We start from the raw sequence: 22,078 nt of genomic DNA on the forward strand, positions 1-22,078 counted from the left end.
TAGTTTAAACAACTTTCTTCACTCAAGAGATGCTGATTCTTATTTTTTTTTTCTTATCCTCAAAATACATTTACAAGGGCAAATTCAATTCTTTTTATTATTTTTAAATGGAGTTTCACTCTTGTCGCCCAGGTTGGAGTGCAGTGGCGCAATCTTGGCTCACTGCAACCTCCACGTCCCAGGTTCAAGCAATTCTCCTGCCTCAGCCTTCCCAGTAGTTGGGATTACAGGTGTCCACCACCACGCCTGCCTAATTTTTGTGTTTTTAGTAGAGATGGGGTTTTACCATGTTGGCCAGGCTGGTCTCGAACTCCTGACCTCAGGTGATCCATCCTCATCAGCCTCCCAAAAGTGCTGGGATTACAGGCATGAACCACCGCGCCTGGCCCCACGCCTGGCCCCAACTTCAATTGTGAATGAATGATCACATGAGAACATTTCAATATTTTTAGGCCAAAGGGAAAAGCCTAGAGAATAAAAAAATTTGCTGGTAAGAAACTGAGCTCTGAAAAGAAAATTTGGAGGCTGGGCGCAGTGGCTCAAGCCTGTAATCCCAGCACTTTGGGAGGCCGAGATGGGAGGATCACGAGGTCAGGAGATAGAGACCATCCTAGCTAACACGGTGAAACCCCGTCTCTACTAAAACATACAAAAAACTGGCTAACACAGTGAAACCCCGTCTCTACTAAAAAACACAAAAAACTAGCCGGGCACGGTGGCGGGCGCCTGTAGTCCCAGCTACTGGGGAGGCTGAGGCAGGAGAATGGCTAAACGCAGGAGGCGGAGCTTGCAGTGAGCGGAGATCTGGCTACTGCACTCCAGCCTGGGCGACAGAGGGAGACTCCATCTCAAAAAAAAAAAAAAAAAAAAGAAAATTTGCTATTTTAGGGATTTTTTTTTCCCCACAGCAAATAGCTTTTATAGCTATTAATATTTATATATCAATAGCCATAGCAAGTAGGTTTAAAGTAGTTTTTTTTTTTTTTTTTTTTTTTTCAGAGACAAGTGAACATTTATTTTTATGCCTTTTTTTTTATGTGTATTTTCAGTGTTTTTCAAAACAAGGTCCTAGGACTCTCCAGATTCAATTATGTCCCTGGGCTTGGTCAACTGCTGCAGGAGTCTTAGGGAGCCTTGTACAAATGCTAGAGTGACTCATTTACCAACATTAAACCCTAAGATAGATGCAACAAAGCAGGACTCCTTCCTCCACGGAATGTGCTGATTTCAGACGATGCAGCACCCAATGCAGAAAACACTGGAATTTTTCCTTGGAACTGGACTGTGATGAGAGGTGCTTGCCATGAACATAAGCTACTGTCTTTTCTTTTCTTTGAGATGGAGTTTCGCTTGTTGCCCAGGGTGGAGTGCAATGGCGTGATCTCAGCTCACTGCAACCTCCACCTGGCAATTCTCCTGCCTCAGCCTCCTGAGTAGCTGGGACTACAGGCATATGCCACCATGCCCGGCTAATTTCTGTATTTTTAGTAGAGACAGCATTTCTCCATGTTGGTCGGACTGGTCTCGAACCCCCAACCTCAGGTGATCCGCCCACCTCAGCCTCCCAAGTGTTGGGATTACAGGCGTGAGCCATCACGCCTGGCCAGCTACTGTCTTTTCTTTGACCCTTCCTTTCCGGTTTTTGAAGATAAAGCAGGAAATAATCTTCTCTGAAGATACATGATAAAAATTCCCAAAACAATTAAACACATGCTTCCACTTCATTGATAAAAATTTACCACAGTTTGACACCTGGGTCTAGTTCAGCTGACGGATGAGCTGATTGATGCGTTCACCCCGATAGCCAGGTGTGCCCATCTCCTTGAGGAAGCCCACTTTATTTTTGGTAGCATGACGGGCCACTGAGAGGTGGAAAGGGCGCAAGAACCATGAGATCTCCTGGAAATGCTTCCCTGGGAAGGCAATTTCATGAATGAGGTCTTCCAAGCAAATGACGCCAAACTTCCCCAGGTGCTCCTCAATCACTGTGTTGTCTGTTAGAGGGATGGTCTTATTCTTGATGTTGGCTTGTCCACGTTTCAAAATGAGTTATTGGACAGACTTCAGATTTGGAAATCCCCGGGTCACATAAGGTTCCACTATGCGCAGCATTTTTAGGTTCTAGGGGGTGACTTTTACAAAGACACCACTAAAAATTTTCTTTAGGCGAAGTCTTGCAATGGTTCTCTGCACCAGTAAACTCACGCCATCAATCCTTTCGACGCGTACAACAAAGGCCAGGGAATGTTATCTGGCAATTCCAAGGCGTGAGGTTTCACTTCTAGTCGTCTGAGATGCACCTTGTCACGTTTCTGCCACCAGGAATCACGAAGGAATGATTCCAGTCCCTTAAACCTGAGCCCTTTTCCTTTCCTCTGCTTCTTCTTTGCCAAAAGTGCCTGTTTTGCCTGGGTGGCTTGGAGGGCTTGACAAGCCTTCCTCTTTTGCAGCAGATTTTCTGGAACCAAAGGGATTTTTCTCTGCTCTTGCTCCGCCATCTTTCTAGTGGTCACTTTAAAAGTTTTGAATGGCAGTTCTTGTTGTGAGGATAATTTGTATTGATCTTTCCATCAAATTTTAAATGGTACGGTCTTATATCATTTTTTTCAGGGATTCACCTATCAATAGCAAGGACACTGGAATAATAGTTTCAAAGAATGAAGTAGTCAGCACATCCCAAAAAGGCATGCTGGGGGGCGTGTGGTTGGAAGGTTACGGTGGGACGATGGTGGAGACCCCGAATGGTGGGAGAAGAGAGTGGTGAGAAAAACTGAGCTCCACTGTTCCTTCCTATGGACTGCTCTTCTCCATTGGGTTCTCACATTTTCATTCTCATTGACACCAACTTGTCTTGATCTGGGTATACACCTAGCCCTTTTAGATGGCATAGTTAAATTTTTCTTTAAGTATATATGACAGGATAAATTGTCAAAACATCCTTCACTAAAAACTAAAGAAAGGGAAAAATAAAATAGAAAAAAATGAAGAAGGTCTAATCTATAAGCTTAAGACCCAATGGGACTAATGTCTAGTTGCAGTTTAGCTTGCACAAATTAATAACTCTGGAAATCACTGCCTTGGTCACTCCATGTCAAAATACTGCTTTGTTCAACTGACGTTTCCTCTCCCAAACCTCCCTCCCAATTGTTCCTCCCAATAAAACTTCTCCTAATTTCAAACAGACACTTCCTCAGGGAGTGTTTTCCAAAAAATGTTTAATGTCAACCCATATGAAGAAACACAATTTAGATCTCTACCCAGTACACACACATACCTCATCTATGTAACAAAAATTTCACGAAGCAGTCTTATTATGTGTGATATACTCTGACCTATTCCCTTTTCTATTTCATTTTTTCAAATGCAGATATTGACCAACTAAGCTAATTTCATGCACTATCACTGTGTGGTATTAGTCACTGGAAAACTAAGTAAAGCCTGAAAATGTCCATCTCAGTCTAGTGCTCATATCTACATGGAAGCTCATTTATATATCACAGGCACAGTCATCCCTTTCTCAGTTTCTCAACTGCACCCACTTCCTTGGAATTCTCAAAACCTGCTGGTTGGTTTAGTCATTTATCATACAATAAGGGTTACAACATAGCAGGGGCACGGGACCACAGTCAGGGCATCAATTCCTGCAGGCATGCACAGATGCCAACCCAAGTCCCGGGTGCTCACAAACTAAGGAAGCAAAGAGGAGGAAGCAACTGTGCTGATCTAAGGGATTGCTGGGCCAAAGAAGGATGCACTGGGCTGGGCGCGGTGGCTCAAGCCTGTAATCCCAGCACTTTGGGAGACCGAGATGGGCGGATCACTAGGTCAGGAGATCAAGACCACCCTGGCTAACACGGTGAAACCCCGTCTCTACTAAAAAATACAAAAAACTAGCCGGGCGAGGTGGCAGCGCCTGTAGTCCCAGTTACTCGGGAGGCTGAGGCAGGAGAATGGCGTAAACCCGGGAGGCGGAGCTTGCAGTGAGCTGAGATCCAGCCACTGCACTCCAGCCTGGGCAACAGAGCAAGACTCCGTCTCAAAAAATAAAATAAAATAAAAAATAAATAAATAAAATATAAAGAAGGACACACTGGAGGTAGAAAGATGCATTGGAGGTGGAAAGAAGGAACCCAGAGTGATGGAGCTGTCTTTACCACTGAGTGATAGTGCCAGGAAGGAGGGAAGAGTTAAATTTTGAGTGACACACCTGGTCTTCTTGAATGAATGAATGAACAGTTAAACTAATATTCAAAGCCCTAAGCCAGTATTTTTTTTTAAAGTTATAATGATATGAAAAAGTGTTCCACCACTCTTGCTTAGGCAATCTGGAATCTGTGTTATTTCGCTTATGTGAACTATGCAGGGACTCGAATGGGGAGTGTTCCTTGCAGATGATAAAAGAAGAGAACCTAATTAGGAAGTCATCGGAGAATCCTTCTGAAAGAGGGATTTAGGTGTTTTAACAAGCACTGAAATTAATTCCAAAGACAGCTTACGAGAGAATCCTTTGGTGTTTTCTCCACGAATTTCCTTTTGGAAAAAAAAAAATCAGCTCCTTAATTTCCTCAGGCTCTGGCTGCCCACAGGCATTTGCTGCTCAGCAGCTGCCTCAGTACAAACAGCTCTGACTCCACGGACTGCTGGCTGTTCTTGGGAGAGATACTGCTATTTGTCAAATGTGACACTCGAATAAAGCTTGAGGACAGGGGATTAAAATCAGATATCTTTACTCAGTATTTTCACATGTGACTAAAATTAGAAAACACAATACATTTCAAAGAATTTCACAGAGGGATTTAACATTCATCAAGCAAAGGAACTTTGGGTAAGTTTGGCCTTTGTTTTCACATCATTTTGTTCCCATCTCTGTGATGTACCTCCTACTGCACTGAAATTGACTATGATCATGTCTTCATTCCTTCACTAAATTGAATTGAGGGCAGGAACATGCTTCCTTATTCTTTGTATCCTTAACATCTACCACCTTGCCTGGAGTTTAGAATGGATTCAGTAACACTTTGTGGAATAAATAAGGAAAGAGGTAAGAGGAATGTGAGCTTTGCTCCGTGGTGGAGGGTAGGAAAGAGGTTGGAGACAGGACAGGAGAAGCAAGAAAAGTTGTGGGCTTTCCCCAGAAATGAAAGCGATTACATTCAGAACATGTAAACCCAACCAGGCTCCTGGCTACTTGCTCCCTAAAGCAGTGCTTCTTAATCTCTAGGTGCATATAAATCACTTGGGAGTCTGGTTAAAATGCAGACTCTGAGTCAAGAAGTCTGGGGCAGAATCTAACATTCTGCATTTTTAACAAAGCTGCCAGGGGTTACAAATATCGCTGGGCTACAGTTTAGACACACCTCCAGGAGCAAGCCAGCCCAGGGACCTGCATGGATTTGACTGGGCTCCTGGGAGGAAGTAGACAGTAAGCTCAAAGAGGTAACTGAGGAGGCTTTAATAAGAGTCTGTCTGGCTATTTGCAAAATGTGAGTGGCATGAGGGGAAGAAAAAATTAAAGAACTTAACAGTTAGCAACCAGGAGGATGAGGCATCACCAGCCCTAGACTGGAAGCCCAAAGGGAGGGAGTGGTTACCCAAACCAAAGAGAGCTGGAACAGGAACAGTAGGCCAGGGTCATGAAAAGAGCTGTGGTCTTGGGTACGGAATAGAGAAACACAGTTTTCCTAGGGATGGGAAAGGGGAACAAACATCCTAGTCTCACTTTCTTCCCAGTCCTTGACTGCCTTTTGTGCCTCCCATTGGCCAAACCCAACTGGGAACTAGAGGGCAAGGGGGGTTTGTGGATAAGCTCCCCCCAGAGCCTCTCAAAGTGGAGAAGAGTAAGAGTGAACTTTTTATTAATTCAGCAATGTATTATGTCCTGTGGTTAAAAGTAAATACGCAAGCCGGTCACAGTGGCTCACGCCTGTAACCCCAGCACTTTGGGAGGCTGAGGCAGGCAGATCACCTGAGGTCAGGATTTCAAGACCAGCCTGACCAACATGGAGAAATCCCATCTCTACTAAAAATACAAAATCAGGCAGGCGTGGTGGCTCATGCCTGTAATCCCAGCTACTCAGGAGGCTGAGGCAGCAGAATCGCTTGAACCCGGGAGGCAGAGGTTGCAGTGAGTCAAGATCACGCCATTGCACTCCATCCTCAGCAACAAGAGTGAAACTCCATCTCAAAAAAAAAAAAAAAAAAAGTTAACACCCTTAAAACACAGAGTCTGGACTTCTCAAGGGGGGTGACATTGAAAAAAAACTGCAGTGAGTCCCTGTTTATTTCTATAGGTAATCTTTAGGATGAAAAGAACCCCAAGTGGGTAAGTAGGGGCAGCATTAAAGATAAAAGAAAAACAAGCTGAATGCCTGAGGCCAAGTGCTGGGAAGTCATCAAAAGCCCAGCTCAGAAAGTGAAGAACAGAGTGGCCTCAACAGATTCTCTTGGAGAAACAGGACTAGCAGGTTGGAGCTGGCTGTGGCAGTTAAGGGAAGACCAGCTTTCACTTTGGTCTCAGGAGCACCTGGTCTAAAACCCTCCTGCTCCTTTTTAGAATTTAGATACTATGTTACTGATGGATTTCCAAGATTTGGGAAAGAAAGTAGACCCAAAGAAAATAAGAAACAGTAAGCACCAAGACCAAATAGCCAGCTCCTAAAAAGATCCAATCAGAAGTTTGTTAGAGAAATATATGTGGGCACACATCATATACAACTATATAATTGTATATAAAATATGACACACAATCTCTTGGCTGGGTGCGGTGGCTCACACCTGTAATTCCAGCACTTTAGGAGGCCGAGGTAGTTGGATCACCCAAGGTCAGGAGTTTGAGACCAGCCTGGTAAACATGGTGAAACCCCATCTCTACTTTAAAAAAAAAAAAAAAAAAAATTAGCCAGGCGTGGTGGCAGGCGCCTGTAATCCTAGCTACTCAGGAGGCTGCGGCACAAGAATTGCGTGAATGCAGGAGGCAGAGGTTGCAGTGAGCCGAGATCGTGCAACTGCACTCTAGCCTGGGCGACAGAGAGAGACTCTATCTCAAAAATAATAATAAAAATAATAATAATGTCTTGGCATTATATATAACAGATAGTGACATATTATATGTATATTTCAAGAGATTCCTCATTAATACTCTAATCAAGGCTGTTAGGAATAACATTAAAAGACGGAAAGAGTAACCTCATATTTGGATTTTTCAATGTGTTAAAAAACAGTGAACACTCTTCTACCCATTCGCCCTAGAAAACAAGGTTATCTCATCCCCTCAACCCCCCGTTCCCTAAACCAAGGACATGCTCTGCTCCTCATCAGTTGCAGTGGCTAAGCATAGCAGACCTTCCCAAGGCTGGGAAGGCAGCTGAAAAAAACCAGCTGGAATCTCCAGGAAGTGAGAAATTGGCTTGGGCCTTGACTGATGAGTCAGATCTGGGTGCTCTCTGCCAGGATAATATGAGAGCTTGTTGACTGATGTGCCCCTCTCTCCACCGCCCTGCCCCCATCCCTAAACCCATATTCCAAGAGATATGGGCTGGCCAGTTTACCACTTGTCCCAGGGAGAATTGTCAGGAAGAAAAATAAAAACAGCAAACAGATTCCAGAATCTTGGTTCTAGTTCAAAAGAGCGACAAAAATAGTTTTGAAAAGAGATATCAACTGGCAAAACAAGTTTTTTTTTTACCACCCCATCCAAACTGGGGAGAAGGAAAGGATTTGGAGAGGAAAAAATCATTATGAGCAATTAGAGGCCATGTGTTTGGTGCTCCACTCCCAGAACAAGGCCACAGTGTGTCTGTCAGGTGGGAGCTGGGGCCCACACAGGCTTCTCCACCAAGTTTGGGAGGATCTAGGAAGACACTTGCTTCCTGCTTCCCTTCTTTTGTGATTAAGGAAGCAGCCTCAGAGACACATCCCATGTCACCAGGGCAAGAAGAATGGGCAGAGACAGCAGCTCCTGCTCCCGCTGGGGAGTGATGGGGTCAGGAGTTCCCTGCACAGCCTGAGGGATGCCCACTTTAGCTGAGAGAGAAAAAGAAGCAGACAGAGACTGATTCTCAGAGCCTGACAGATGTGCCTGGCTGGAGATAAGGGTCCCTGTGGCAGGGGCTGCAGAGTGAACAGTTCCTTCCAGAAACTGGAACAGGCTGAAGGCTCAGCTCATATCAGAGAGCCAGGTGGGAGCCACCCCACAGATCCACGTTTCCATCCCAACAGCACTGTGTCCAATCCCCTGGGGTCAAAGCTCAGACAGCAGAGGAAGGCTGAGTCAAGAACACAGGTCCGCCTGACTCCCCTGACTGCCTCTCCAGATGCAATGGCTTCCAGCAACAATAGAAGGAAAGGAGGGGAATCAAGGGGAAACATTCTGAATATTCCTGAATTTTAACCAGAAGCAACTTAGAAAGTGCTAAATTGGATCAAGTCGACTGGCTGTGGCTGTGATTAGATGGGAGTTTTTCTGCTGTCTGCCAGAAGTGGGGGCTCAGAATTAAAATATAAATTTTATTACTAGAAATAAAGAAAATTATGTTCTGTGACTGTGAAATTCATGGGCATTACAAGACTGATTGAATTTTTTTTTTTCTTGAGACAGAGTTTCGTTCTTGCCGCCTAGGCTGCAGTGCAATGGGGTGATCTTGGCTCACTGCAACTTTCACCTCCCGGGTTCAAGTGATTCTCCTGTCTCAGCCTCATGAGTAGCTGGAATTACAGGCACCCACCACCACGCCCGGCTAATTTTCGTATTTTTAGTAGAGACAGGGTTTCGCCATGGTGGCCAGGCTGGCCTCGAGCTCCTGACCTCAGGTGATTTGCCCACCTTGGCCTCCCAAAGTGCTGGGATTACAGGCGTGAGTCTCCGCGCCTGGCCCAAGAGACTGATTTTTTTCTCCACCTCCATTGCTTAAATGTTATACAGGCATCCCTCAGCATCTGAGGGGAACTGGTTCCATATCCCCTTCCCCCAACTAATACCAAATTCCACCGGTGCTCAAGTCCAGTATATAAAATGGCATAGTGTTTGCATATAACTTAAGCACATCCTCCCCACACTTTAAGTCATCTCTAGATCATGTATAATACCCAACACAATGTAAATCCTATGTAAAGAGTTATACTGTATTGGTCTTCTAATTTGTATTTTTAATTGTCATACTGTTATTTTTTATTGGTTTTTTTTCCCCAAATATTTTTGATTCAAGTTTGGTTCAATCTGCCCATGCAGCACCTGTAGCTACCAAGGGCTGACTTTATGTGAATGTTTGGTTAAGATCCAATTCTATCCAGAAGCAGCAGCTCAGTGGTATGGCTTCTGCATACGACCAGCTGATTCTAGGCAGCCATCTGGCCTTGTCACTGAGCTTCCCTGAACTCCAGTTGAAAGCTGGGGTGGCCTTGTAGGTCCAGCTCATGTCCAACAAGCAGCAGCCCTGCCTGGAAGCACCTGGACCTCTTCTGCTCTCCTCTCCTTTCCAACGTCTTGCCGCAAGCCTCATATTTCCCATGAAGTTCCCTTAACTGTTCTAGTTCATAGGGATCATTCTTATATAAGCTAGGGACTCTCAGGTTCAAAGTTAGTGACGTTCTGAGTTATCTTTGATTTGCTTTTGTAGCAGGATGGTTGAATTTCTGCCAGAAGCTTGTTAGAAAGATGCACGTGGGTCAGAGTAATTTTGAAGCAATAAAGAATTGTCAGAGGCCTGCATGAGTCTTGACAAATGGATTTACACCATTACCTAACACAGCTTCTCTGATAATGAGGGAGATGTTTAAAATGCTGTACAAAAATAAGTAGATGTTTCTGCTGTCCATAAGGACAGGCAAGCACTTGAATGTGACCTCCACCCTAGCACTGGGGCAGACAGTGGTCATACAATGGCTGTTTAGGATATCATGGTACACCTGTACCTTGGAAGCTATATATACTGAAACTGTAGAATTCTGATGAAAACAAAATGGAAAGCCTGTAATATAAACACAGTGTTCATGTTCAGCTTGTGAAAACCAAGTAGATGCAATGATAAAGGTTCCTGCAATTTTGTTCTGCCCAAGGAAATGTGATAAATGTATGCAGTTCCTGATAATGTCTATTTTGCACAGCCTATTATTCCTTTCTCTACGAGGTAAATTCCACAACCCTAATCAGCAGATGGAGGAGGATTTCACTGCTTACTTTGCAGAGCTTCCATATCTATCTTAATACTGCAATTTGGGGTAATTTTCCAGATAACATGATGCAGGATTATTTTCATATGCAGTACACAGTGCACCCTTCTTCAATAATATCTGGACCCAAACAAAGTTGGATATGAATAATGGCCTACAAAAAGGCCTCGGCTCTGCATGAGGCTATGTAATGGATATTAAAGGAAACACTTCTACTACAATACTGACTCAGACAAGCATTCTTGTGACCTGGTCTGGAGAACAAAGAAAATGAACATACCAGAATATCTGCAGATCACTTCAGATGTCCTGACCCCTGCTTAAGCCACAGAGTTAGCCAGCGCTCTGCTTACACATGTGAAGTGGTGATTCTGTAAGAGGAAGGGAGGAATACCCTGAAAAAGTATAGTCTTCCAAATCCAATAGAATGAACTGCTGTGATAGCCTGACATTCCCTAATATCAGATAATCTATTATTCACAGTACCACTGAGGTATTCAGGAAAGTCAGATAAAAACATTTCCAGACAGTCACTCATAAAGGTCTTTAAAAGAGAATAAAAGAGCAAAATCAACTCTAATCAAGATGCACTAATGCTCATTAGTCACACGTAACCCTCCCTAGTGCCCAGTATTAAGTAAAATACCTGTTGAAAATCCTCAGTAATTCCATGAGAAATCCTATAGGTATTATTTACAGATAAGGAAATGAAGGCTTAAAGAGGGTTTGCCACTGGTCTGAAGACACATTGCTGATTAAGAGGAAGAGCTAGGATTCTAACTCAGGCTGTCAGACCTCAGAGCCAGGACTCTCTACCCTGGGCCTTGGGTATTTTCCCATTAGCTACCTGCAGTATTGTTTCTGATGCAGTGACCATTGCTAAAAAGCTGCTTATGAAGGAACAACATGACCAATTTCTTCTCTTCATTACTGAAAGAGGGCACCACAAGACAATGAAGAAACTCATACATTTTTAGGATATAGGAGGCTGCCAGTATATTTTACATGAAACTTGCAGCTCATTAAGAAACTGTCAGTTATTTCATGTCATCACTGCACTAATTTAGAAATGTGAACATGCCAACTTCATGGAAAAAAATCCTAGAGAAAGGTCGATACAGCTAATCAAATGATTATGAATGAGTTATACACATCTCCAGACTACACCAAATCCTTATTTGATTTCTAAAGGGCAAAACTTTCTCAAGTTTGGAGTTAATCTTCTGAGAATATTGGAAAAAACCAAGAGTCAATGGCTTAGCTAATGCCTAGGGGAACTACCCTAAAGAATGGCTGGCAATCATATTGATGAAGGCTCCGTAAATACCTATGTCCAATCAGAGTCCCCAGTGTAGCCACCAGATTGGAAAAATGCTAAGGAGGGTCAGACCTTCAAAGCCAATGGTGTTCTTGGGTATTTTCCTTCATACTCTGTCAATATCTTTCTACTTGAAGCAGCCCCAGTCTCTCCCCACAACCTTGTCCATTCTTTTCACTTACAGGCTGAGGGTTCACAACTCTTTTATTCATTCGTTCATTCATTCATTCATTCATTCATTCATTCATTCATTTACTGAGACAGGGTCTTGCTCTGTTGCCCAGGCTGGAAAGCAGTGGTGCAATCATAGATCACTGCAGCCTTGACCTCCTGGGATCAAGTGATTCTCCCACCGCAGCTTTCCAAGCGACTGGAACTACAGGCGAACATTACCAAGACCTGCTCATTTTTAAAAACTTTTTGTAGACATGCGGCCTCACTATGTTGCCCAGGCTGATCTTGAACTCCTGAGCTCAAGTGATCCTCGCACTTCTGCCCTCCAAAGTGCTGGGATTACAGGTGTGAGCCACCGCGCCCAGCCTTGCAAATCTTTGGGCTAATTGCTCTTGATCTCTGACTCTTCAGGATGTCAAATTGTGTTCTGCATGTTCTCCTTCACTTGAAACCCATCTCGTCCAAAGCTCACCCCCCTCCTAACTGTAATCCTCTTTCCCAGTCTCAGTAATGGCATCATTATGTCATTTTTTTACTACTCCCTCTATATTAGATAGATTCACAAATCCAGGTGAGTCTCCCTTAAACATATCTCTCAAATACATCTTTTTCAATTTTGTTGTACACCCAGTGTTCAAGTTTATAATATGTCTAGGTGATTGCATCACCTGACTGGTTCCCTAACTCTTCCCATTTTAATATTCTTTACATACCCTTGCAAGAGTCATGTTGGCAAAACAAAAAATTTATATGTCATTCTCTTATTAACAATCATTTGATAAAAATTCCCCAATTGTTGGGAGGATGTTCCACACTTGTCAGGTTATATAAAAACTTCTTCACAACCTGCCTCAACTTACCTTTTCAAACTCACCGCTATCCCCCACTCCAATCATATATGCTAAAATTCATCCATAATGATCTAATCATGGATCCTTTAAGTTGGCTGCTGAATAGGAGTCAAGGGGGACAAGATATGGCCATTAAGAAAGAGGGCTTTGCAGTTGAACCAATGTGAACTGAATCCCCAGTCTACCACTTACTGATGGAATAACCTATGTACCACTCTGAGACCCCATTTCTCCTTGTCTCAAAAAGGTCATCATCATAACTACGTAAGATGTGTTAGCTATTATAATCCTCCTCCTCATCAGGTGTACTTATATCCACTACTTAATATACAGTAAATTATCAAAGAAACACTTTGGGCCAGGAACGGTGGCTCACGCCTATAATCCTGGCACTCTGGGAGGCCAAGGCAGAGGCAGGCAGATCAACTGAGCTCGAGACCAGCCTAGGCAACATGGTGAATCCCATCTCTACAAAAAATACAAAAGAATTAGCTGGGCCTGATGACGTGTGCCTGTAGTCCCAGCTACTGGGGAGGCTGAGGTGGCAGGATGGCTTGAGCCCGGGGGGCAGAGGTTGCAGTGAGTTGAGATCACACCACTGCACTCCAGCCTGGGCCACAGAGCCAGACCCTGTCTCAAAAAAACAACAACAAAAAAAGAAACATTTTATAGAAATATATTGTTAGTTTAGGTGTTATCCTGAAAGCTTGTATCCATTACTCTCTGCATTTCTTGAAATGGCAATTTAGGAAGACACTTGAAATAGGTTTGTAGCAATTAAGGAATGTCCTTTCTAGGTTTTCATCATATCCACTTTTCTAGACCAGTGACTTAGTAATTAATGGAGTACAGAACTTTCTTATAATATATATTTTATTATTTTAGTTACTATGTGTTATATCTCCAAATAAGCTTTTGAGTACAGAAATTTCACCTTATCTTTCTTAACATTGCTATATTACCTAGCCTAACACTAGATCCATGGTAGATCTTCAATAAATATTGAGGTCAGAGTCAGTCAATAGGCTAAAGATAGCTAATCCCCAAGATAAATACCAAACCTTAGAGGGAAGTGTTTGTGATTTTTTTTTAAATAATGATTACACTTTATACAAGGCAAAAAATCATTTTACAATTTCTTTTCTCGTGCTACACAAAACAAAATGCAAATTAGCGTGAACCATAGTCATACAAGTTAAAAATTGGGCTTAGAGCAATTAAGCATTTTAATTATAATGTTAATAATCACAGCTTATAACATGGAGGCCTTATTTCTCCAGGCTATCTGAATTACTTGATACCAATAGATATGCACAGTGCTTATAAAAATGTTGACTAATATTTGCCTTTCCAGCTGACTGCAAGTGAAAAAGTCTGTGAGGATAGCCTCTAGTTGGAGACCATCTCACAATGCCTCTTTAGGAAAACGTTGTTCCCGTCCAATATCCTGTCTCTATAAATTTGAAAATGTTTCCTCTGATAGCCAAGCTTTGAGGATTTAAGAAATCATGCCCCAAAGTTACTCAGCTTCTTCAGTAAAATTCACAACTATTTACTGAGCGCCTATAGATATAGCTAACAACTATTAGCAGTTACTCATGCCAGCCACTATTCTAAGCACTTACACGTACTAACTCATTTAATCCTTACAGTGACCCCATAAGGTAGGTGCTACTATTCCATTTTACAGGCATGACAACTGAGGCTTGGAGAGAAAAATTCACTTGCTCACGATTATACCATAATGAGGGGATACAGCTAGGATTTTCACAGAAGCTGTCCATTCCCAGAATCTCTGCTGTCAACCATGCTACCATACAGGCTCGCATAAAATAGAATACAGTAAGCGCTAAGAGTTTTAGAGAATGCCTTCAGAAAGCAAAGGAAGGAGAAAGTACTTCCTATTAAAGGTTCAGGGAAGATATCAAGGAGAAGAGTGGGCAGGACTCTGACTGGCAGAGATGGTACAGGCACGACATGCATTCTAGGCAGAAGCCCCCGGCGAGCAAAGCTACACAGCCGCGGAGTCAGGGAATGGGGTGAAATGGATGAGGAGTTTCATGCAACCAGTGATGCAGGAGAAGATACAGGTATAGATTCTTCAGGTGCCACTGGAGATGCTTTTGGGCCTTAACCACTAGGTTGTGAAAAGCCCCTCAAGTTTCTCAACAAGGTACCATGAGTAGACATATTCTTTGGAAAGATTAAAATTTTTTTACAACCTTAGAATTTTTTTTTTCTCTGATCATTTACTTACCATTCAAATAATCTACTATGTATATGAATCTAAAAATCAAGAAATTCTCAATTGGGAGAACTAATGGACTAAAACTAACAGGATGAAATTTAATAGGAAGAAATATGAAGTGCAGAAACTTCAGTATATGTTTAGGATGATTTTTTTCCTGGCACGAATACAGGTCATGTGAAAAAACTAGAGATGTTGGCCAACTAAAAGGTCAGTGCAACCCAACAGCAGTACATAAATGCCAATAAAACTAACCGGATGTTAAGTGGCAAAGAAGTATACAAGTATATCACACGAAAAGGAGAGATGATTGTCCTAAATCCAGCAAAACTGGAATTCAGCTCCAGGCACCGTATTTAAAGGAGAATGTTAATAGCAATGGCTTCAGAATGCATGGCCAAAGTCAGACCCGTCAAGAAGTCATGCTATGTGGGAAAATGCTGAAAGCGCTGGAGAAATTTAGAAGGCTCCAGGGATGCAGGATCACAGTCTTCAAAAATTTCAAGAACTGTCTTGGGAAAGAACAATCTATGTAGGCTCAAGATTCAGAAATAGAACCAATGGGCGGATAATACAACGAATGAATCAAGTAATACTAAAGGCCAGCTCTCCGTTAGAGGTATTTACCTAGTAGCCAACAGAGACTACAGGCTAGCCAAGGAGACAGAAGAACGCATCTAAAAAGAATCCTCACCTTGCTGAGTACGGGAGTGTGCAAATATTAAAGGAAGCATATTGACAACACAGTCTTTAGTGTGAGGGGGGGTGGTGAGAGTGCTTTAAGGAAAGGGACGTGGTGTGGGAATTGAGCTGGACTTTGACAGATGGATCAGTTTACAAATCCGAAGTGGTCACGTAATAGCCAAAAAAACCCAGATTACTGAGAATCCACTTAGGGCTTAAGAACATATAATAAGTCTCTGTAATACATTCTTTCTCAAACTTCTGCAGTTCATAAGAAGGAATGTGTGTGATTCCTTTCCTTTCTGTAATCACAACAGTACCCTCTGCACACACACACACACACTCCCCCATGATATTTATATATTAATAGAAGAGAAGAATAAGTACCATCTTCTCCTTCAAGAGAAGAGTCGGAAAAGGAAGTAAAAATGGTTTGAGAACAGAGCACATAAGAGCCCCATTAATTAGGAGAAAAAGCCTCCTTAGACTGTGCAAAGTCCTGCAGCTACTTCTACCAAAACCTCAGAGTTTTTCTACCACCTATTGACTGAAAAACACAGAGAGCACACTTTGTCATTCATTCTGCATTGTCTGGGAAAGTGCCCAGATCCTGGAGGCAAACAGACTTTGGTCCTCATTCTTGCCCTGAGGCTTAGCTGTATAAACTTGAGCAAAACACTTAACCTCACTGTGCCTCGGTTTCCTTATCTGTATGTTATGGATAATCACTTCCGCCTGGAGTTTTTTGAAGATGAATGAAACGATATTTGTAAAATGCCTTCACACTGAAGGGTGCTGAATAAACAGTAGCACTTAGGGTGCATATGTAGAAGTTTTATTTTGAAATGGGCCCCAAAATGTATGCCCTGCCTTATGAGTAAGGCAGGAGCTGACTCTAAATGAATAACCAGGCAAGACCAAGAGTTCAGATCTCAGGCACAGCCAACAAGGTGCAAGCAAATGGATTTATTCAGCAGTTTCAAACTAGGCTGAATTATGATACTTGTTCAAATAAAAATGTGGATAGAAGACCAGGATTTCAAAGGGATAAATTCAGAGCAGCTCTGGTTTAATCATGGATGAGGATCCAGAGGCCACTCAGTTTCTCTGCTTTCTACCCTGGAACCCTCATCCCCACCTCCTGTGCTTCCCCAAGCCAAGTGAGAAAGCTCCCATGTCAAGTGTTTTCTCTCCCGTCTTACCTCCAGCATTCCATAATTCCACTTCCACCATTACCACAAAAACCTACAGATTTCCAGCCATAGATGCCTTGAAACCTCAGGCACCTCTGATACTTTGAAAATTACATCACTTGAAAAGTTTTAAGATGGGCTTGTATAATACTTTTAAAAATTATAACATGACTGTTCTTTTCTCTCTCTCTCTCTTTTTGGAGACAGGTCTCATGCTGTTGCCCAGGCTGGAGTGCAGTGGTGTGATAACAGCTCACTGCAGCCTTGACCTCCCAGGTTCAAGCAATCCTCCCACCTCAGCCTCTCATAGTAGCTGGGACCACAAGGGCATACCATCACGCTCTGCTAATTTTTGTGGGTTTTGTAGAGACGGGGTTTTGCCATGTTGCCCAGGCTGGTCTTGAACTCCTGGGTTCAAACCATCCACCTGCTTCCAGCTCCCAGAGTGCTGGGATTAGAGGCATTAGCCACCGCACCTGGCTGTGTTTGTATAATATTGATTTCCGCTTACTTCTGTGTCATAGATTAGAAAGCAGTGTGAAGAGATTGAAAGTTCTTATCGGTAAAGGATAGCCACAGATGCGTCTAATTAAAAAAGAGAGTATGTTTTATGGTGCTTTGTTTTGCTCTGTTAAAAAAAAAAAAAAGGCAACAGCAGCCATGAGAGATGGAACAAATGATAAATCCTGTAGTATTTTAACAAAAAGATACTAGAAGATTCATATCTTCTGAATAATTCAGGGTTGGCAAAGCATGAACTGGAAGACAATGTGTAATATGCTATTATTTTAAAAGAATTGTTTGACATGAACACGTCTATGTGTCTCTATTTTCGTTATATTTGCTCTGAAGCACCTGCCTTGAATATTTCTAAGTTACTGCAGATGTTCTACTCAAGCATTGCAGACACTGGTCAGCTCTTGGGCTTTCCTGCAAACTGCCCTGTGGTTACCACCTCCACATCTTCAGCATTCCTTTCCAAGTTTATGAAAGCACTATTTGGAATGAGCTCTGCAAACTGTAGAACAGCAAGAAAAACAGGGCAAATAATCTTGATCACCATCTTCTTACTCTGGAAGTTTCAGATAGCTAAATATCACTTTAGTATATAAATAACTGAAATAGTATGCCTTCTAGACAGCTTTTTAAGCAAAATAATTTTTAAAAAAAGACTGTTCATTTCCCAGTGGTGATTTTTGTGAAGCACTCAGTCGGACTCTTGGGAAGCCTAAGCTAGCGTGATCTGTAGCTAAGCAAGAAATAGCCTTTCCATGTCTGGCCCCAATTTTACCATGTATCTTCATAAAAAAAAAAGAAAAAAGTTTACATTTTCATGTTCACTTATTTAAATATATCTGACAAGTAGAGAATCGCTTAAGCTAATCTTCATAGCTAACAGAGACAGCTATGTTTACTCTGCTCCCTTCCCTGAGTTTGTTTGGTAAGTGAGATTACCAAAAAAAGCTATCATTTGTTTGTCACTAAAGTCACCCAACAATGAATGCCCATCTAATTAGCATTTATCTTGCCCAAACACCCCTCTCAATACCCTTTTTCCCCTCTTTTTTTTTTTTTAAGAGGGAGTCTCATTCTGTCGCCCAGGCTGGAGTACAGTGGTGCGATCTCAGCTCACTGCAGCCTCCGCCTCCTGGGTTCAAGCAATTCTCCTGCCTCAACCTCCTGAGTAGCTGGGATTACAGGCGTCCACCACCACACCCAGCTAATTTTTATATTTTTAGTAGAGGCGGGGTTTCGCTATGTTGGCCAGGCTGGTCTCGAACTCCTGACCTCAGGTGATCCGCCGACCTCAGCCTCCCAAAGTGCTGAGATTACAGGTGTGAGCCACCGTGCCCAGCCCCTTTTTACCCTCTTAAATGATCCACAGGCTTCTACATCACTAACAAACAATTCTCTTTTTCTCAGTCTCTCCTTTCATCTGTTTAGGTGAGTGCCTGGGGTGATTGTTGCAATTTTCTTGATGCAATCCTCTATCTAAGAACAGTCTTACTGCCAGCAGCACTGCACCTTCAGGGAGAGTTGAATGGCTGTGATACTCAAGCCGGTGGCCAGCTGCTGCACCAAGCCTTTACTGTATTAATACTGTACATCTTGACTGAACTGTTTTCATTCTCCACTTTTGGAAAATCTCCACATTCAGTCTGTGTTTACGTCAGCAGCACTGGTTCAAAACACCACCGCTGGGGTTTGAAACAGGCATTAAAACACATTCCTGCACTTGGCTCATCTGGAGTCAGGAGGAGGCCTTCCAGTAAATCCTTACTTCACTTTGTCATTCTACTTATCGTAGAAAGGTATTGATTTCCTTTTAGCTCATCTCAGGGGCTATTTTAGCTCATCTCAGGGGCTATATTGTTATTTTTTTTCCTAAAACTTCAGCCAGAAACTTGTCTTTAGAACCTTGTATCACTGTGCCCATTGTCTTCAGGATTCCTTATCAGTAAAAGTTTCTACCTGCTTGGGCAGGCTAAGTGTTGTTCGTTTTCCCACTGTTTTTCCCCACTGCAGCTTTAAGATCATAAAAATGAAGTCCTTTGTTTGTATTTTCAAATCTAAACATGAGTCCTATCTTGTTAAACTTGTCTTTAATTAGTGCAGCTGATCTTCAATTAATCCCTTGGCTCAGAGTTTAACAAGGGCCTCACAAAATTTGTCTGTAAAAGACAGGCACATGTACAAAGTGGGCATGGGAGAGGAGCAGTAATTATACATAGCAGCTATCAAAAAGAAACCATAGAATGTGAAACAATTTCTAAATGCAAATTCATTATTACTTAGGAGATTTAAAGTCAAGGAAAGTCTCCCTATTTAGTAATCATCATCAAAGCATGTGTAAAATTGTATTACTTTCACAAATGAACACATCCAGCGAATGTCACATCCGAAGCATCACGTGGCCTATCATTGCCCTTGGTTTTGCTTACACCACCTGAAATCGGAGGTAAAATTAAAAACAAACAAACAAAAAACTCTCACCCCTTCCTCCCCACACTATGAAAACAAGCAATATTTCATCGAAGGCTTCCTTAACACACTCTAAACCAATCTAAAAAGTTCAGCAGAGTCAAAGAAGACTTGACTTTTGAATACAAAATGCTCTAGTAAAAACACTTAAGAACAATAAGGAAACTATAAACACAGGTTTGTAAATATAAAAGATAACACTGCTCAAGTAAAAGGAATCCATAATGCTCTGATGCAGGTGATTGGAATCTAATTGTAAAAAGCAAATTCACATAAACAGCAAGACCACCTCTCTTAATGCTCCTCCTCTCCAACCAAACCCAACATAAAGGACAAGAACAAGAACAAAAATGAAATACAAGACAAACAAGGAGTCATTGACGAGGTAGCTGTATATATGACAATGCTTTACAAATTAAACATGAAAAGAGGTTAATCGATATTATGGAAGCCTTTCTGGGAAGAGCACACATTTGTATTTCCCGAAGAAGAGCCTCTGCGTGCTATTGATCAGACTAATTAGGTCCTTGGCTTTGAGACTACACTAACACAGGTGCTAATTAATCTCTAAGAAGGTGCTTAAGGGAGGGGTAGACAGAGGCCACAGAAAGATCAGAAGAAATGGATAGATGCAGGTCACACAAATCCCCCAGCAAACCTCTTTCCTGTAGAACTCCTTCCCCACCCATCCATCTCCTGTTGGACCAGGGCCACACACAGCCACTTCTGGTGGGTGCCCTCTGTCCCAGCGCTGATAGCAAGAGGAAAGGCTTAGTAAGTCTGCCTACAGACGTGCATTAATTCCATTAAAGAATAGAATAGCTTGCTTGGCTAATGAGCTCTATCTACCTCAGTAGATTTTTCTAAAATTAGGTAATTAACTGGAAAGATTGGGTTAAAGTCTCCAGCACACAAACAGAAATAGGAATCAAAAGACTTCTAAGCACTTCATTTTTACCTATCTATTAAGAACACATTTTAACTAGTCCTCTCAAATTACTGACAGGACTTAACTTCTATATTTGAGGTTTAAAAATCCATATCCATACCACGAAAAAATCTGCTTTGACAGGTTAAAAAATGGCAATTTACTATTGATATGATGCACCTATAAACTAATAATAAAACTATAAGCCCCTAAAAATAGATTAAAAAGAAAAAAAGCTATCACAGCTATTCGCGCCTTCCTTTCTCTTTTAAATAAAAGAAAGACCCAGTCTGCAGAAAGAAGTCTGTGGCTCAAGTTATTAAGAAGCGCTTAGAACCTTACCTTTTAGCAGGTTAAAAATCTCAGGGATGATATTCTGGAGGAAGACCCACAAAACCCCTCTGCAAGGGTGTCTCCCCATGGTCCAAAAGCAGGGAAGCCATCCCCAACTCACATTCAGCACCCCACACACATTAAAGCTGCTTCAACCAGAACAGGACAGTGCTGACCGCCTCCAGCCCTGCAGGGCCAGAAACAAAGAGCAATGGAGTTTCTTCGCTAAGTGGAGAACTAATTCCACTGCACAGTAGCTATTTAAGGAGGTGGTGCCTGTGGGACAAATGCTGCCTGGAGCCTTCCTGTTTGTGTCTCAGCTGAAACTTCCATCCATTTCCTAAGGAAGACTGCAAAGTGTAATCAGCCTCAAGAAGGCTGAGATTAATAGAAACCCAAGCAGTGTGTGAAGACAATTTTTACAGTTTTTACTTCCTTCTTTTCTCCACTTAACAAATGTGGAGCTTTATTCAAAAGTCAAAAGCAAACACCATAACTGTTGTGATTGCAAAAAGTTTTCCTATTCACAAAAGATTTTTTAACCTGAAATGTAGAGAGGAAAGAATTCATGTATGATTAATTCAATACATATCAAGCAGCAATGCCAAGAAAAACCACGCAACTTATGGTCAGAAGGCAAGGGTCTGATTAAAAAAACTTTGCCATTTACTAGCTTTGAGCCCTTGCAAAATTCACAGATTCTCTTTGGGCCTCAGATTTTCCATCTGAATAAATGGCATTAATAATACGCACTTTACAAAGCTATTATGAGAACTACGTAAGATGACTGTAAAAGACCCTACACTTGGCCTTCTAAAAAGATCATGCTATCATTATACCGCATTATCTGATTTTCCACCTGCTGTCACACAATATCAGACATTAGTAAAAGGAGCTAATTTATTTCCTCTGTTCTCTCCAAAATTGCATTATGTATGCATCTGTTGCTTGTGTACTGTCTGGCTTCCTCACTGGCACCTAGGTCGCAGGTGGAACAGAAACTTCATTTGCTATGCTGATTTACCAGTACCAAGACCTGTTCCTGGCATATATTAACATACAATAAATATTTGCTAAATGAATGAATGGATAAATGCATAATTTCAGACAAAGTCAAGTACAGCATTCCCCACACAGTAAAACTCAAACAAATACATATTTAATTAGTGAATGAATACAGATACTTCTTGACTTATGGAG

At 42.1% G+C, this 22,078-nt stretch overlaps 1 protein-coding gene and 1 pseudogene across 7 annotated transcripts in view; both read right to left on the reverse strand.

Annotated features, from left to right (window-relative positions):
- The window catches only part of ARHGAP28 (Rho GTPase activating protein 28), a 240,190-nt gene that overhangs the window by 128,041 nt on the left and 90,071 nt on the right, over positions 1–22,078 (reverse strand). Inside the window, exon 3 of one of the 6 annotated variants that reach the window (XM_017951550.3) lies at positions 10,448–10,538. The exons of the other annotated variants lie outside the window; for them this stretch is intronic. The gene's annotated coding sequence lies outside the window, so the exon portion shown is untranslated. The remainder of the gene's footprint in view (positions 1–10,447; positions 10,539–22,078) is intronic. 6 annotated transcript variants of the gene reach the window in all.
- On the reverse strand, positions 999–3,808 carry LOC103879564 (annotated as a pseudogene). The gene has a single exon (XR_640249.4). The product of XR_640249.4 is annotated as a 60S ribosomal protein L7-like 1 pseudogene (transcript).

The sequence above is a fragment of the Papio anubis genome, chromosome 19 (assembly GCF_008728515.1).
Source record: "Papio anubis isolate 15944 chromosome 19, Panubis1.0, whole genome shotgun sequence".
Lineage (NCBI taxonomy): Eukaryota > Metazoa > Chordata > Mammalia > Primates > Cercopithecidae > Papio > Papio anubis.